This window comes from Heloderma suspectum, chromosome 3, assembly GCF_057233095.1.
Source record: "Heloderma suspectum isolate Gila_16-S chromosome 3, 16-S_ref, whole genome shotgun sequence".
In the NCBI taxonomy this organism is placed as follows: Eukaryota; Metazoa; Chordata; class Lepidosauria; order Squamata; family Helodermatidae; genus Heloderma; species Heloderma suspectum.
The window spans coordinates 206,898,359-206,916,882 of NC_139460.1; the positions used below are offsets into that span (position 1 = coordinate 206,898,359).

An 18,524-nucleotide genomic window follows, 5' to 3' on the forward strand; every position below is an offset into this window, starting at 1 on the left:
TGTTTCATTGGTTACTGGCAAGAACAATAGAAGTGATATGGTATAAAAGGCTTTTGCACACGTGTCTCGGGGTCCAGACTGCTCTGCACCCGTTCTGCAAAATGTTCAATAAAATAGTGTTGGATCCACTGCTGCCTGCCTGGCATCCTTTTCTTCTAAACCGAAAGCAAGGACTTTTTTTATCTAACAATTTGGTGCCGTGACTCGGATCCTGCTTCGGGGCGCGTCCCCTTCACGCTGAGCCGAGGGGCCGCAGAGGAGAAGTGGCCACAGGCGGTTGTTTTACACTGCCTTCTCCTCACGACGGCGGCGGCAGAGGCGCTTGGGGACCAACGCCAAAGGAAGAGGGAGACGTGATCACTCCTTTTAGGCACCGGCAGTGGATTAATAAGCAGCTGGACACAGCTGCGGGCGGGACAGAAGAGGCTTTTGGGGTAAGTGAAACAGCTTACATTAGGGGATAAACGCAGGACGGTGGTGTGTTTGTGATTGTGTGAGACGCCTACGGGCGAAGCGAGGGGAGCCCCGATCTGGATTTCCCTACCCTGGAGACAGGCTGGGTCAGAGGAGGGCGAAGCGCAAGAATTGCTGATTGAAATTCCCACCGTCATGGGCGGGTCCCAATCTAAGTCTGCGAAGAAGTCCCATACACCCTTGGAGTGTTGTTTGCGCAATTGGTCACGTTTTAAGCAGGATTATGGAACTAAGATGACAAAGGATTGACTTGTCTTTTTTTGCACCCGGGAATGGCCAATATTAGAACCCAAATGGCCACCCGAGGGGTCTTTTGACCCAACCTTGGTATCTGATGTGCGAACAACAGTAGCACAGAGGGGAAGTTGGGACCAGTTCCCTTATATTGATTCGTGGGCAACTTGTGTGCCCCTTGGCGGCAGGCCCGCTCCATGGGTTGTTGAATGCATGTCCCTTGCCCTTCCCATGGTGGTCAAAAGGAAACCACCAAAAGAAGGACCACCTAGGGTCGTGGCCACGGCACCGGAGGACCTATTGCTTCCTCCTCCCTATGGGACAGCCGTCGCAGGGCGACCATGCCCGTTGCAACCACCACCTTCTTCTGAGGGGCCCGCCCAGCGGTTAGATGCCCCCGAGAAGGACCCCTCTCATGAAATAGTACCAGAGGCCACCACCCCTCTAGTTGAATGCCGGGACACTCTCCAAGATCGTCTACATTCCCTAGAGGAAAGATTGGAGGTCCTACAAAGAGAAGCAAAAGGGGGACCTAACTATAACCTGTGAAAGGACCCCCAATCGCCGGTGAAGTTCACCTTCCCCATCAGAGAAGTCCCCGACCCTACCGCCCAATATCCTCAAGGGACGATGTTTGTTTATGTCCCATTCACGACATCTGATTTGTATAATTGGAAACCATTTAACCCCTCCTTTGAAGAGGATCCCGGGCCACTCCTGCCTCTGATGGAGAATGTGAGGCTTACTCACAACCCCTCATGGGATGATACACAAATGCTATTGAACACCTGTTTCCTCAGCCAAAAGCCAACCATCCTTGTGGGGGCACGAGCCAAGTATAGGGAGGAAAATCCCCAGGCAACTGAGGAGGAGACGGCGGAGGTTCTGCCCACAGGGCGACCCAATTGGGGGGTGGCCACAGCGGCACATAGACGCTTACATTCTGACTATTTTCGGCTCATTTTAGCAGGCATGAAGCAAGCCGCGAGAAGGGCCCCCAATTTGCAAAAAGTCCTGACTCTAAAGCAAGACAAAAACGAACCTCCTGCTGTGTTCCTCCAAAGGCGGAGGGAAGCCTTCGCTAAATATACTGACATTGACTTGAATGATCCAAATAATTTAAGGATCCTCACGACTCAGTTCATGGGAAATAGCTGCCAGTACATCAGAAAGAAGTTGCAAAAAGTTGAAGGAGGGTTGGCAGCTGACCTAGGAGTTTTAGTTGAGGTAGCTCAAAAGGTTTATGAGAGGCGAGAAGAGGAAGAAGGAAAAGAAAAAGACAAGAGGCAGGCCAAACTCCTTGCTGCGGTTCTTAGACCCGACAAAGAGGGAGCTAGAAAGGGGAGGAAAGGGGGAAGGAAGGGATCTCCCCTGGGGAAAGATCAATGTGCCTTCTGTAAGAAAATGGGGCACTGGAAGCATGATTGTGAGGCTTTGAAGCAGAAAGAGAGAGGGGAAAATACGGGAGGAGCAGAGAGAGTTCTGTATGAACAAGAAAGAGATTAGGACAGACTGGGGCCCGGTCCCCTCTTAGCCGTCTCTGAGGCAAGACGGGACCCCATGGTCAAAATAAAGGTTGGGGGCTGCTCCTACAAAGCCCTTGTGGACACAGGGGCCGCCCTGTCCGTCCTCCCCCTCAGTGAGCCCCCAACGGGAGGTGGGGGGTTCACCATCATAATGGGGGTCGAGGGAAGGGCAACCCAAGTGCCCCTCTCTCGTCCCCTGTTCACCAAGGTTGGGAAAACACACCTAGAACATGCATTTGTCTGTACCCCCTCCTGTCCAGTGGCATTGCTAGGAAGGGACTTATTGACTAAACTCCAAATTGAGATTGCTTTTACTCCTGACGGAAGGATGGAGATACAGCTCCCTAAACAGCAGAGTAGTAACTACCAAATGGCCCTTTTGAAGGTTGCAGAAGAATCCACCCCAGAGGCCACCGAGGACTGGAGCCTAATAGAAAACAGAGTCAACCCTCTAGCTTGGGCCGGGATTGGAGGGGCCTCTCGTGCCAAGTCGGCAGCACCATACAAAATTCCCCTCAAGGAGGGAGCAAGGCCTGTTCATGTGAAACAGTATCCCCTTTCCCGTCAAGGAAAGGAGGGCCTACAACCAGTAATAACAAAGCTCCGAGAAGAAGGCTGGCTCATTGAGATAATGTCCCCTTATAACGCGCCCATCCCGGCTGTGTCAAAAGGGGGGGGGCAAGGGCTTTCGCTTAGTGCAAGACCTCCGGCTCATTAATCAGCAAATTGAGGCCCCCCATCCTGTGGTCCCCAACCCACACACCCTCCTTGTAGGAATTCCAGAAGAGCACGCCTGGTTCACTGTCATAGACCTAAAAGACGCCTTTTTCAGCATCCCCCTCCACCCTGATTCAAGGCCTTTGTTCGCCTTTGAATGGGAGAGCCCAGAGGGGGGGGTCAAAAGTTCAATTAACATGGACAGTAATCCCTCAGGGGCTCAATCTCTCACCAGTAGTCTTTGGCCAGCAGCTTCAAAAGGATCTCGAACCCTGGGTCCAGCAGCACTCAGAGGTGCATCTCCTCCAGTACTGTGACGACCTCTTGATTTCAGCCAAGGCCAAGAATGCGTGCCTGAGTGGGACGGTTTCCCTCCTCAACCATCTAGCGGGGCGGGGGGTTATAAAGTGTCAAAAGAAAAAGTACAGTTGGCCCAACCAACTGTAAGATTCCTAGGCTACCACTTAACTAAAGGGACTCGGAGCCTAGGGCAAGAAAGAGTCGAAGTCATCCGTGACACTCCTGTCCCTAAGTCCCACCACGAATTGAGGGCCTACCTGGGGCTGACCGGATTCTGCCGACTATGGATAGCAAACTATGGGGAGACAGCGCGGCCGCTGTATGAGGCGCTGCAGAAAGATAGACTGGATAAATGGAAATGGACTAAGGAAATGAATAAGTCTTTCCTCAGTCTTAAAGCTGCTCTTGTGTCACCACCCACACTGGCCATACCAAATCCCAGCCGGCCATTTAGACTTTATGTGCATGAAAATAAGGGCATAGCTTCGGGAGTGCTTTGCCAGCGAAAAGGGCCCTCTTGGAGACCAGTGGGATATTATTCCAAGGTCCTAGATGTCATAGCACGAGGATGGCCAAGTTGCCTGAGAGCAGTGGCGGCAACAGCTCTGATCTGTACCGAGGCCAAGAAAATGACGATGGGAGGACCCATTGAAGTTTGGGTGCCGCATGGGGTGCCACAAATTTTGGGATCAGGAGGAGGAAGCAAATTTCTCAACCCGGCCTGGCATTCCCGATATGAAATAGGTTTACTAACAAACGAAAACCTCACTTTTAAGGCTTGCTCTAGCTTTAATATCGCCACACTACTGCCAACATTACTGGGCACAAACGGATCGGGACTCCCAGATCATGACTGCCTTGAAGTATTAGACCTAGACACCAAAGGCCGACCGGACCTTGAGGATGAACCAATAGAGGGAGCCAGAGACCTGTTTGTAGATGGGTCTAGCTTAGGGTTGGCGGAGAATTTCTCCCCGAAACTTTGGGGGGCCAAGCGCCAACATGTTCGGCCCCCCGAAAAAGTTTCGGGGAGAAATTCTCCGCCCCCCCCTGGGACGGGACTTACCTTTCCCGAATGTCCCTCCTGGCGGCGGGTCCCGGCGGCGGGTCCCGGCGGCGGTTCGTCGGGTCTTCGTCAGGGGCGGCAGCCGATCTTTCGACCGGCTGCCGCCGCCGCCATTCCAATAAAAGTAAATTTTAAAAAAAGCCCCCGTGATAGGCTACGTGACGATTAACGTAGCCTATCACGGCTAGATGTGCAAAGTCAGCCGTGATAGGCTACGTAAATCGTCATGAAGCCTATCACGGGTGACTTTAAAAAATAAAAAAAAAGCGCGTACGGATAATGGCGGCCCCCATAGGGAGCCGCCATTCACGTTCCTTATTTGGTCGCTGTAGTCTATGTAAAGATTACGTAGACTACGGCGAAAATAAGGGCAACGCAAATAGCGTTGCCCTTATTTTCGCCGTAGTCTACGTAAAGATTTACGTAGACTACAGCGACCAAATAAGGAATGCGAATGGCCGCTCCCTATGGGGGCCGCCATTTGCGTACGCGCTTTTTTTTTTTAAAGTCACCCGTGATAGGCTACGTGATAATTTACGTAGCCTATCACAGCTGACTTTGCAGATCTAGCCGTGATAGGCTACGTTAATTGTCACGTAGCCTATCACGGGGGCGTTTTTTTTTTTTTTTAACTTTTAATTTCGCGGCCGGGTGAGGCGAGGCGCCTCCTCCCCGGCCTGAATTTCGCCCGGGCGAGGCGGGAAGCCTCTCCCCCAGCCTGAATTTCGGCCGGGCGAGGCGGGAAGCCTCCTCCCCCGGCCTGAACTTCAGGGGCAGAGCAGCGAAGCGCCTCCCCCCCACCGCGAAAAGCTGCGAGACCAGGTAAGTGACTTTCGTGCACCCCAAGTCTAGCTATATGCTGGATGGAAGGCGCTACACAGGAGCGGCCGTCGTTACTCTAGACGAGAATGTGCACAAGGAAAGGTTGCCTCCTCATTTCTCCGCCCAATCCGCTGAACTGGTAGCCCTGACAAGAGCCCTGCAAGCCAGCAAGGGAAAGCGAGTAAATATCTATACCGATAGCAAAAATGCCTTCGCTGTTGTGCATGCTCATGGGCAACTGTGGAAAGAGAGGGGATTCCTTACAGCAAACGGATCTCCAGTGGCTAATGGCGGCCTAATAGTGGATCTTCTGGATGCCCTCCAGCTACCCTCACAAGTGGCTGTTGTCCACGTCCGAGCCCATGGGAAAGAAAAAGAGGAAAAATGGAGACAGGGAAACCAGAAGGCAGATGAGGCCGCAAAAAGAGCAGCCAGAGAGGGAATCCAAGGAACATTCCTCATTCTACCCAAAAGAAAAGAGCGCCCCACATACTCCCCTGCTGAGTTACAGATGGCACAAGAACACGGAATAAGTCCCTGCGACGACGGATGGATCCAGATGACAGATGGAAGACTGCTTCTTCCACAGACCCTGCAGAGGGTTGTTCTAGAACAAGTTCACCATTCTCTTGGACACCCTGGAGCATCAGCCATGATTGACTACTGCAAGAGGCTGTTTGTCTCCCCTGGCATAACTGCATGCGCCCACCGACTGGCCGCAACCTGTGAAGTCTGCCAGAAAACCAACCCTCCCAGGGCACCCCCTCCTCCAAAAGGAGGGCGACCATGGGCCTACTATCCTTTCCAGAGGGTTCAGATTGATTTTGCTGAAATGCCACCATGTAGGGGTTACAGGTATTTGCTTGTAATAGTGTGTCAAATGACAGGGTGGGTAGAGGCGTTTCCATGTAGGAACTGCCAAGCTAAAACTGTTGTTGCTAAATTGTTACAGGAGGTGGTGCACCGGTTCTCCCTGCCCGAAGTTATAGAGTCCGATCAGGGCTCACACTTCACCTCAGTTATTACACGGGGACTGGCACAGGCTCTGGGAGTAGAGTGGCATTTACATTGCCCCTGGAGGCCCCAGGCAAGTGGACAAGTTGAAAGACTCAATCGGAGCCTCAAGGAGACTTTAACCAAACTCCAACGAGGGGTGAAGCTCACTTGGGTTGAGGCTCTGCCAATAGCTTTAACGAAGCTTCGAAGGATGCCAAGAAAGGACATAAAATTGTCCCCCTTCGAACTGATGTTTGGGTTCCCGCCTTGGGTACACTGCAGAAGGAGGGAGGAAGTCAAGTGGGAGATGGGTGATCAGATGCTAAGGGATCAGTTGACTTCTCTACAGTCTGTTCTTTCACAGCTACGAGCTTATTCCGTTCCGTTCCAGAGACTGCTGTTAGATGCACCTATCCATCTCTTCCAGACGGGAGATGAGGTGTTGCTGAAAAAGTGGAATAAAGAAGCTTTAAAGGAAGGGTGGGATGGGCCTTATTTGGTGGGACCAACCAGCCACTTGTGTGTAAAGCTTGTGGGTTCTAGCAAATGGACACATTGCAGCCGGATAAAGCCATTTAGGCGACCCTTGCTTCCTTCTGTCACCTGGAAAGAACAGAAGGACACGGGCAACGGTCCTTTGCTCCCTGGCACCCCTCCGGAAGCTGCCAGGGACACAGGCGAAGAAGCCATCCAGGAGCCACAATCACCTGTAATATACAAGTCACAACATCTGGGAAAAGCTCGGGTTCGAATTACAAAAAACTTGTAATATGAAGCAAGTATTGTGGGTGGTGTTGGTAATGTTAGTCAAAGAAATATTAACATGGATGGTGATGCCTCAAGGACTCGGACTTGACATCTTTAAGATAAAACCCCGAAATGTCACACCTACACCCCTCAAACCACTTCTGGTACAGATCCCCGAGAAAGAGAGGCGTCCCTGGAGAACCAGGTTAGGAATCCCAATAACAGAGGAAACTGATAATGTGTGGTTAGAGTGGATAAAGTATACAGCCAAGTCCTTAAATAAGTCTGACTGTTTTGTTTGTGCCACAGGAAGATCAGTAGCAAAGGTGCTGCCTTTTCCTCTGGGGTGGGACACTCCTTCCCTCCTCACCTGCGTGATCCGTTTGTTCCAACACCCTGATGCATGGGGAGAGGAGGAATGCCAAACCCTCAATAAATTTTACCCCCCACTCAAATTAAAGGATCGCGTCAGACCTTCCACAGTCTTCTTGCAAAGAAGAAACCATACCGGATGCATACACCGAAATCTTGCAGACACAGAGGGGCGTATAGGGAACCTGACGAGTAAAATAAGATGTGTTAATTCCACCTGCTTTAGGAATAATTCCCTTTCAGTCCCACGGGCTGATCTGTGGTGGTATTGTGGTGGTCTAGAGTTGTATGAGGTATTGCCCTCCAATTGGTCCGGAGCTTGTGGGTTAGTTCAGTTGGCAGACCCCTTTTCAATTGCATATCATCCAGCAGAGAAGACTAGCCAACCCCGGCAGAAACGATCAGTAACCCCTTTTGATGATCAAATATACATTGACTCCATAGGAGTACCAAGGGGAGTGCCAGATGAGTTCAAAGGAAGAAATCAAATTGCTGCAGGATTTGAATCTACCCTGTTTTGGTGGGTGACCATTAACAAAAATGTAGATTGGATCAATTACGTTTATTATAATCAACAGAGATTTATAAACTATACCCGAGATGCTGTAAAAGGATTGGCTGAGCAGCTAGATGCCACCAGCCAAATGGCTTGGGAAAATTGGCGTGTTCTTGATACGATGTTAGCAGAAAAAGGGGGGGGGTTGTGTCATGCTAGGTGGACGGTGTTGCACCTTCATCCCTAACAACACTGCCCCAGGTGGCACGGTAACAAGGGCTTTGCAGGGCCTCAACGCCTTGTCTGAAGAATTAGCCGAAAATTCGGGGATTAACAACCCCGTGACCGCCTGGTTAGAAAAGTGGTTTGGAAAATGGAAACACCTAGCAGCCTCAATCCTTATCTCGCTTGTAGTGGTAGTAGGAGTTCTGGTATTATATGGTTGTTGCATTATCCCCTGTGTTAGAGGCTTATCCCAGCGATTGATAGAAACCGCTCTGTCAAAACAGATGCTCTTGCTTTATTGTACCAATAAAGAGGCTCCGTTTTAAATGCTTTAAGACGTGAGTAAAGACTTAAAGGAGGGAATTGTTAGAAAAAAAGAGACTCCATAACCGTTGGCGCCTCAGTTACGTAGGAGCCCGAGTGGCGGAAAAAATGTGGGCGGAGCCAAAAGGAGAACCATAATGACGCACTCATGACTAACGGCTTGGTAAACTGATACTGACTGTTTATTGGCTATTGACTTGGTAAGCTGATGTACTGACTGTTTCATTGGTTACTGGCAAGAACAATAGAAGTGATATGGTATAAAAGGCTTTTGCACACGTGTCTCGGGGTCCAGACTGCTCTGCACCCGTTTTGCAAAATGTTCAATAAAATAGTGTTGGATCCACTGCTGCCTGCCTGGCATCCTTTCCTTCTAAACCGAAAGCAAGGACTTTTTTTTATCTAACAGATGGGATAGAGTCAACCTGTCAATTTTTATGGCCAAGTGTTATACTAGCAGATTAGTTCTTCCTCCATACCTTTTCCTGTAGAGTCTTTGACCTAATCCCTTAGGCCTTTGCTTGTGCCTTAGTCTTCATCCCCAACCAAAATGAAGCAGAATTACATATAACACATTTGCTCACATACCTAATCAAAACAATGCTTAATTACATATGGCATATTTGCTCACATACCCTTGCTTCTCCCCTTCCTTTACAGACTTCCTTTTTGATCAAGTATAGATTGTAAGCTGCTTGGGGGGAGGGGGGAGATGTAAGGCTCTTTCTTTGTTGCTACGTTGCCATCAATGGTGCTTTCTGTATCAATAGTAATAATAATAAAGCTTGAAACAAATACACTGCAGAACACAAAACACAATAGTCATACTGAGATTGTAGTTTTTGGATTCTCTATAGCTATGAATCCCACCCCAACCTCTTTCTAAATATCCTGCAGGTTGACCTCTCCCTTTTTCCCTGAGTGCATGTTTGACCTCTGTTGTAAAGAATTCTTCTCCCATATGAATCGACTCAACTACCCAATGTAAACATTCTTAAACAACCCATACTGCCATTGAGGTCAACGACAGCTGGCTTATACAAATACTATGGCATACAGTATAAATTAAACATACAAAAGCATAAACCAAAATTCTCCTTTTTAGGGCTTTTCAGAGCTGTGGAAATGCTATCGTCCTCTTCTTGCTGTACATACATTTATGTTCCCACAACCCCCACTGCACCTCCATCACCAGCAAAACCAGCGTTGGGTTGTTGTTGTTTTGGTACTTATATACCTCAAAAGATACCTCCTAAAAATCTAAAGTGTCTCCCTCAGCCCCAAGAAGTGCAGCCACTACATGTCTGTCACAGTAATCTACTGGATAGTACCTGTGACATCACTGATAATGAAATACAGTCTCCCCATGTCTGTACGGTTTAAGGGCTTTTCTTAAGGGCTTTTGTAAGAGTACAGTAAATGGCAGGCATCGAAACTGGTTTAGCACATGAGTGCTTCTGTAGCCTCTTTGAAAATAAAGTGCAAGGTTATTCCTTTCCAGGCATAGCAACTACCATTTTAGATCTTTTTCCTTGGAGGTGCGAGCTCCTGCCCTGCAACACTGAAGTGCACAGTCCACTTCCTAAAAAAAAAAAAGTCATCCTCCCTGGGAGCACTTGTGTAGAAAGTACAGTATATAAACTTAGTTAAGAATAATGAAGTGGCCTTTCCAACTCTTCAAGGCTATCCCCACTACAGCAAGGGGAACAGTGGTAGCTCAGTGGTAGAGCACATGTTTTGCATGCAGAAGGTTCCAGTTTCAAACCCCAGCATCTCCAGGTAGGACTGGAAAGACTCCTGTCTGAAACCCTACCTAAAGAGCTGCTACCAGTCAATACTGAGCTAGATGAGCCAATGTTCTGACTTGTTATAAAGCAGCTTCTTTTGTTCTCAAGTCCTCACCCGCCCACCCCATGACATCTATACAACATTTGCACTACTGTTGCAGGATCCGGGCGAGCGTCACCATATCGCTAAGAGGGGATGTGTTCCCACTCCTCTCAAAAAATTATCTCATGGCCTTGCAATATCTCTCTCCCACACAATAAGAAAATATTACTTACTGACCTGTGAATTAACTTCTGGGATGCCTTATTTTAGCTCAATAAGACTAATGGAAGGATTGTGGGACTTGAAATTATTGTCAAATCTTTTAAAAAACGGCCTTGTTGGATGGATCCATTCCATAATCCTTCCATTTGTGTATATTAACATGGACAGTTGGACTTAAAAAAGAGGGCTATGAAGATTAATTATTGCCTTAGGGTTCAATCCCATGCATGTCTTTTCTGTCTAAACATGCATAGGATTGCATCCTTAATGGTTGTTCCACCTGTTGGTTGGGTACCACACTGGTTATTGTCAAATGCTGCTTTCACATGATAAATGCCTAAGAGCAGACAATAGGGTCACCAGTGCAAAACTTGTAAACATAAGCCAAATTCATAATGGACATGGCTCAAATTGTAGGACCAGTAAATGTAAAGTCTTTTGGAAAGTGATAAAAACTATTTTCCTGTATGTGGACCTGGGTATTGCATTAGCTACTGATATTTTCCTTTGCTTAAGAGGGCACATTCAGTTAAATTCCAAGCAATTGAAAAAATCTGATTCTACAGTGTGTCTTCTATATCAATACAGAGTTATAGAACAATACGTTTCAAATAATATAAACCACCAATTATCCAGAATTATCAGACACACAGACGCCCCAGGCCCTTTGGTTAACTACAAATTAGTTATTTAAGTGAATGTACTAATGCTTGTAAAAGAACAATGGATAGGAAACAAGATTTTAAAAGAGTGTATTTCCTTGCTTTCAGCTCACAAAACTGGGCATACCTTTAAAAGAGTTTGTCTTGTTAAAACAACATAGAAATAAAAAGGAATGTGAAGCCTAAGCAAAACATCTTTCCTTGAGGAGAATAAAGGAAGCAAGGTAGGTGTGCAGAACTGTACCGTGCACAGTACTGACTTAGCGATAATTAATTAAGCAAAATATTATAATGGCTATTGGCTGTAGCCCAAACATACGTATGACAGGGTGAATAAATCAGATACATTTCTATCTCCTCTTGCTTTAAAAAAAAAAAAAAAAGCTCTAGTACTACTGAGCATTTCTGTAACACCGCCAGTTTGCTAGGTGCTACATGTCTGGCTGCCATTCAACAGAATGTCCAGGAACAGAAAACAAACAACGGGAGAGCTGCTGTCAGTCACTGAGAATATTCTGGCATCGCCTCCTAGCTCTCCCTATGACCATATGCAGAACTTCATGGATCTGTGTGAACAGATGTGCAAAGCCAGCTTTTCAACCGCATGGCTCACGTTATGGCCCGCAGCAGCCAAGTCGGTCAAAAGAACTGGATCAAACTGCCTGCCTTGCCTTGCCTTTTTTGTTTTGTTTTGTTTTGAGAGAGGGACGTTGACTGTTGGATGCCACAAGCCTCAAACAAAGCAAGAGAGAAACAATATAATTATTCTACTAAAATGTTTATTATGTGATAAATATTATGGGCATGATGCAGCCAAAGATCAAGACTTCTAAGGGGCGTTTATTTCAGTGGGAAAGAGTTAAGCGCCTGCTGAACTCTCTGCCACTGAAATAAAAGGCACTTGGAACTTTGGCTGGACTGGAAACTACATTTCTCCCATCCATTCAAAACCATTCATCAGAGAGCTATTCTTGACCCATGATTTTTAAAAAGCTGAGTATGTGTCTGTATTACCTGAAACACACTGGATTTACATAATGAACATTTTTGTAATTCATTTGGGTGGATTTTTATTTCATTTCCTTTTTGCTGGAGGTCATTGACTTGGTCCAGCTTTTCTGCTCATTGGGATACCACAAAGCAACCACTCATTGTTTGCTTAAACTTGTGCATCCCCTGACAAGTCCCCTCATGGCAGCCCCTGGTTGTTGTCACAGCAACTCACAACAGACTCCACAGCCACAGCAAAAGCAGGCCAGTGAGCACTAGCATTGCATGAGCCGAGCCCAGAAAAGTGGATGCTCCTAGTTGCTTACCGCTTTAGGTTTTGTAGCACACACGGATACTTCCAAGTTTTACACCCTCCTCCCCTATCCAAATCTGACATCTCTGGAGATAACCTAAGTTAGAACAATGCACCTACTATTAACCACTCACTGGGAAAAAGGGCATTAGTTAGGATAACCCCGCTGCTGTGCCACCTGGTTTAAGGTCCTACCGCGCAAACTTTCTGCCATGTAACACTCTGGGAGAGGCTGCCTCCCGCATGTGGCAGGCAAACGGGCACACAAGCAAGCGGACGGGCTGGGAAGGAGGAAGGGGGTGTGAGGCTGGGATTGAGCGCGCGCGCACAGCAGCTGAGGACGATCCCGCGCAGCAGCGGAACACGGCACCTTACCCAGGAGGGACTGATGCCTTGCAGCCTCCGTGGCGATGGCCCCCCGGCGGCAACAGCAGCAGTAGCCACCGCTGAGTCCCTACTGCTTCTTACACAGTGCGTGCAATGCAAAAGAGCAGCCCACCAACTTTGCACAAAAGCAGCATGGCGCTGGAGCTGCCCTTCACCCTGTTCCTGCAGCTGCAGCCGATGCTCGCTCCAGCCAGACCCGCTCCTCCTTCCTTCCTTCCCTCCCTCCCTCCCTCGGGATTCAGGGTGAATCTGGAGTGCAATGCAAAACAGCCAGGCTCCGAAGCTGCAGTACGAGCCTCTCTCATTCTGACGTCGACAGCCTTTGGATCTATTTATACTCGACCATTGGTTTTCATTCATGAAAACAGGGATGGCTGGCAGTGCGTAAGGAGGCGGGGTCGAGGGCGGCTCCCAATGCCCTGTACAGACTCAGCTATCGTGTGCCAGCACTGTGCACTGTGCACTTTATTTACCCAGCCACCCCTATCTGCAGAGCTTGCAGGAGGTGTAAAGAACTGCACAACACAAGAACACTTTAATAGGGGTGGGGGGGAATCATCAGGACATAAGGTGGCATCACAGCCTTGAACGAAGAGGAAGTTCAACATCATGAAGAGTCAGGGCCGTTTCACTTAATACTCAAGAAAGGTACACCCAACAGTGACGTGTAACCAGTCCTGGCTCTCAGAGGAGCATAACTGTATTATGCCCATGCTTGCAAGCACATCTGTCACATATACACTTCACATTTTAGATGTACACTTAAAAATATATGTGAAAATGCCCTCAGACCGTATACTGCTCAAGGATGCCAATTCAAAACCAAAAATTACTGGAAGGGAAAAAACCCTCAAAAAAGTACAGGCTGGGAGAAAGTTCAGCTACTTTTCAGTAGCTGAAAGTTACTGGCATTAGTTTGGGAGAAGTACTACCATTATAGCCCAATGCAATGCATCCTTCTATGGAAGCAAGTCCCTTTAAGGGCTAAAGTAGATTTTACAGAAGACAACTGTGTAACAGGCACACAAGGGTTTTGTATATTATTATTATGTATTATTCTTTGAGGAGGAGGCTGACAGTTTAATGGGAGGAATGGCAGGAGAGAGGCTGCTCAACCTTTTCAGCTCCAACCATTTTCCCATTCAAAATCCCCTCTGCAGCTGCTTTTCCCATCCATACAGAAAACTACCTATATATCTTTTCGGACAGAGGAAGAAAGAAAAGCCACAGCAGATGGGGGGGGGGGTTAACCAGAAAAAAATGAACGGAGGGGAAAACATGGGCAGCCCCTCCCCTGCTAATCTTTTGATAGTCAAATTATAAACCTCCGGGGGCTGCTTTGCATTAAAAAAAAAAGAGCAGGAGACTGTTCTACACATATGTGTTACATCTCCCACGTGATGCCCCATTTAGCTGTGATGCAGAGAGGTAGTACCATGTCCAAACAAAACCATTCCTTCAGTTCTACAGCAGAGTGGAATTCACATCTTGCCTTTGAAGTACATAGCAAATATTTTATTCATACAGAAGACCAGGCATTTCCCCCCAAATTGTAAAAAGCCAGAATACAAATCAAACTTAGGGCGCAATCCTATGCGTGTTTAGACAGAGAAAAGGCCTACAACTCCCAGCATTTCCCAGCCAGCTTTGGTTTGCTGGCTGGGGAATGCTGGGAATTGTAGGCCTTTTCTCTGTCTAAACACGCATAGGATTGTGCCCTTAAATAATCACATGAACTCTGTGAAGTTGGCTCTTGTTATTTGTTGGCTTTCATTATAAGCCAATTTGTTATTGGCTTATAACATCCTGCTTATTGTACCACACTGCACATGATGCCCACCCACACACTGATAGAAGACGATGCAGTTTATTTTAAAAGACATGGAATATATTTCCCAAACTCCCAGGTTACTCACTCATATCAAGGGCACCATTCGGGAAGCTATAAAAATAGCTGCAGTGATCCAAAATAAAGCCACCACATCAAATGTAATTTTAATTTTTGTGACCCGCCCAGAGAGCTTTGGCTATTAGGTGGTATAGGAATGTAATAAATAAATAAACCCCATTGTTCATGGAGGAATATGAAGGTTTGTACAGACCTTCTAGTCTCCCTCAGAACTCGCCAGCTGGACTTTTCTAAGAAGGATCTGAAGGAAAGGCACCACTATAAAGACAACCCTGGTCCTTGTTGATGAGCCATATATTTCGAAGTTTCAAGGACAAAAATCTTTGCCTCTAAGAGCTGAAAGAACAACTACATCCTCTTATTATTATCTTTTATGAACTACTAAATGCAGTTTAGTCAAGAGGGTATTCTGAGAATCCTAAATTGTTGTTTTTAAAAAAATTCTGAGATTAGATATCCATCTTTCCCAACCATTTTTAACTACTATCCTAGATATTATGTATTTATTTCAGGCAGATTTCATAATGCAGATGGAGCAGAGGACATGCGCTGCTTCTCCAGAATCCCAGGGCTCTAGCAGCATGGAAACATCTTTTGACAGTGTGTATCACTCTATATTTGGGAGGAAAGCTATGGCCAACCTAGACAGCATAGTAAGAAGCAGAGACATCACCTTGCCGACAAAGGTCCGTCTAATCAAAGCTATGGTTTTCCCAGTAGTAATGTATGGCTGTGAGAGCTGGACTATAAGGAAGGCTGAGCGGCGAAGAATTGATGCTTTCGAACTGTGGTGCTGGAGAAGACTCTTACGAGTGCCCTGGACTGCAAGGAGGTCAAATCAGTCCATCCTAAAGGAAATCAACCCTGAGTGCTCATTGGAAGGACAGATAATGAAGCTGAAGCTCCAGTATTTTGGCCACCTAATGCGAAGAGAAAACTCCCTGGAAAAGACCCTGATGCTGGGAAAGACTGAAGGCAAAAGGAGAAGGGGACGGCAGAGGATGAGATGGCTAGATAGCATCACGGATGCAATGAATATGAACTTGAGCATGCTCCGGGAGAGAGCGCAGGACAGGAAGGCCTGGCGTGCTATGGTCCATGGGGTCACGAAGAGTCGGACACGACTGAACGACTGAACAACAACAACAACAATCACTCTATATAGCTTAGTGTGACTGTATTCTGTCTCGACAGCTTGAGACCCCTTTCGCTAAGCAACCCTCAGAATTCTAGTTTTTTCCTAGATGCCTTCCAAAAAATAAAAGCTCCATGATATGCAATTTAACTGAAACTCATTGACAATCTGAATCTTGAAGAGGAGGCATTTCCAGAAATGACTGGCAAGGGGAAGTGGAAGGAATCTAGCAAATTGCTGTAGTAGCTAATGGCTCTAGTGGCCAATGGAAGCTTTGGACAAAATTGACAAAAAAAGGATGACTCCTACTTCCTCTTTCTGCACTTTATGTATAATGTTGAAGCAAGAACATGCACATCTTCCCAAAGTGAGATGCATGAGTGTGAAAATCATGTGAGAATCATGGATCTCATTATAACAGCAGATGACAATGTTTCTGCATGTAAGGTTAAACAATGTTTCCAAATGTAGATGTACCCAGCATGTGTAATGTTTGACCATTTCCCCCCACTTCTCTCCCCCCCCCCCCGGCCATACACACACACACACTCTAAAACAGATCACTAGCCAGTTCAATTACTTCAAGGCTCTGAGGCTTGGAGTAACTCGAACATAAAATAATCTGTGCTCCTTTGCTTCAAGAAATGACAGGCAACAAAAGTTTGTCCTCTTTACATGGTTTAGCATGTGTTCATGACCTTGCAAAGTCTTCCATCAAAGTAACTTTCCAACATGATCTTAGCAGTACTCTATCTTGTGTGAGGAATTCAGCTCTAAACACACCTCTACTGCACACCCATCCTATCTTGAGAAACTTGCACTGGACCGAGAGAGATGGCTGGTTGGAGATTCAAGATGTAGGTACAGATCTCCCAATCCCTGTAATTGTCTAGTACAGGGGTAGGCAACCTGGTGCCCTCTAGGTATTTTGGACTACAACTCCCATCATCACTGACCTTTGTCTATGCTGGCTGGGGCTACTGGGAGTTGCAACCCAAAACATCTGGAGGATATCATGTTATCTATCCCTGGTCTAGGGAGATCCAGGATGCCAATGGGAGAGGGGGCAAAATGCGGGATCTATTGAGCCCAATGAATTCTATTTGAAATTCATTGCTTTTCCTGGGGTTCAAACATTTAAGTACTAGACAAGGTCTAAAGTAGCCACCATTGTTTTTGCATACATATTAGATATATCATGTGTATGTAATCATCTCAAACAACTATTAGTACTTATCATCCCAAAACACAACTAGATAAGTATTCTACATCAGTTTGAGTGAATAGCTCAAGCAACTAAGCAATAAGCAGAAATCCTGGATGGCAAGAAAAGGGGACCCTGAAATCTCTAAGAGAATTAAATAAGAAGCTGGAGTACTGTACAGTATTTATGTTGCTTGGAACATTTTCAAGAGCATATACAATACTGCCATTTCTGTTCAACATAAGCTCCATAACACAGGCTCTCTTCACACCTCGCATTTTATTCCACTACAAACCTTTCTTTTGGATTCCTGATCCTTTCCGGGATTTAGACTGGCCCTGTAAACAGGCATCTCTCATAGCAAGTCCCACCACATTATATCTTTTCATGGCTGAGCCAAGCTGCACAGAACAATCAGGACAGAAGGGGGCTGCTGGCTCCATACCCCGTCCCCTCCCCTGATCATTGGTTCCTGTAACATCATTGATGGCTCCACCCCATCCCTCCACTCCTCCACAGCAGGAGGGAAGTCAGAAGCATTTCTAGTGATCTGGATAGCAGCCTTTGGGAGCTGATCCCCTCCTTCCTCTGAGGGAGTCAGAGTCTTCTCGGTGGCTTACCCCAAGGTTGCTGGCGCTGCTAGTCTGTCTCTGCTAAATATGTCAGTGTGTGATGGAATTAAATGCAGTATGTTGCTTGCACTACTGAGTTTGAAGGGTATACTGATTTCTAGGTTCCCAACTACAGAAGTAAGAAATCCACAAATGGACTTGTATACATACAGTCAATGCACCAAGCCATCCCTAGCAGCCCCTCCTCAGGTGACCGCTTCACGGGGGACACCTTCTTCATTAGACCCGGCTTGCTCCGTCCCCCGGATGCTGTTCTTGCTCTTCCCCCTTATTCTGGCTTCCCAAAGACCCTGCAAGGTGGGCTAGGAGAAGAGACAGTGGCTAGCTAGGTGGGAGGGAGTACTATGGAAAACCACCTCAGCATTACTGCTTTATCTAAAACAACTCCACACCCAAAAAGGAAACTATTAAAAATGACCATTCCAAGCTCTGCATGATGAATTTATTCAGGGGAGGAGAAAGGGCACTTTTAATACCCAATGAAATCCTGTGTGGCTGAGAAGCGAGACTCCCCCATCCACCCTGGGAGGAAAAAAGCCCATCAACCTGGTGAGCAAAAGGGAGAAGAAGCAGTCAGTGAAGTCAATGGGAGGGGGAGGTTCGAAGTAAATGCAATGAAGGGGATGCACTCCTATACATGCCTACTCAGAAGCTAGCCACGCAGATTTCAATGGCACTTACTCCCAGGAAAGGAAAGCCTTACAGCCAATGAGTTTACTCAGAAGCAAGCATTGCTGTGTTCAAGGGATCTCGGAGCCCATAGTGGAATGGGAGAGAGGCAGAAACAGTCACCGGAAGTGGTCAGTGGCATGCTCCCTGCTTCCCACCAATTTGTTGTCATGACAATGTTATTCAACACTGCCCAGCAACACCCCCTAGCACACGCCCACACAAAGCGGGACAAAGCACTAAAGGGGAAATAAGCAACAGGGAGGAAATGG

At 47.0% G+C, this 18,524-nt stretch overlaps 1 protein-coding gene across 4 annotated transcripts in view; it reads right to left on the minus strand.

Moving 5' to 3' along the window:
- Nucleotides 1-18,524, minus strand: part of RHOBTB1 (Rho related BTB domain containing 1) — a 101,204-nt gene that overhangs the window by 61,247 nt on the left and 21,433 nt on the right. Inside the window, exon 1 of one of the 4 annotated variants that reach the window (XM_084845356.1) lies at nt 12,692-13,010. The exons of the other annotated variants lie outside the window; for them this stretch is intronic. The gene's annotated coding sequence lies outside the window, so the exon portion shown is untranslated. Of the gene's footprint in view, nt 1-12,691; nt 13,011-18,524 lie in introns of those variants that run through there. 4 annotated transcript variants of the gene reach the window in all.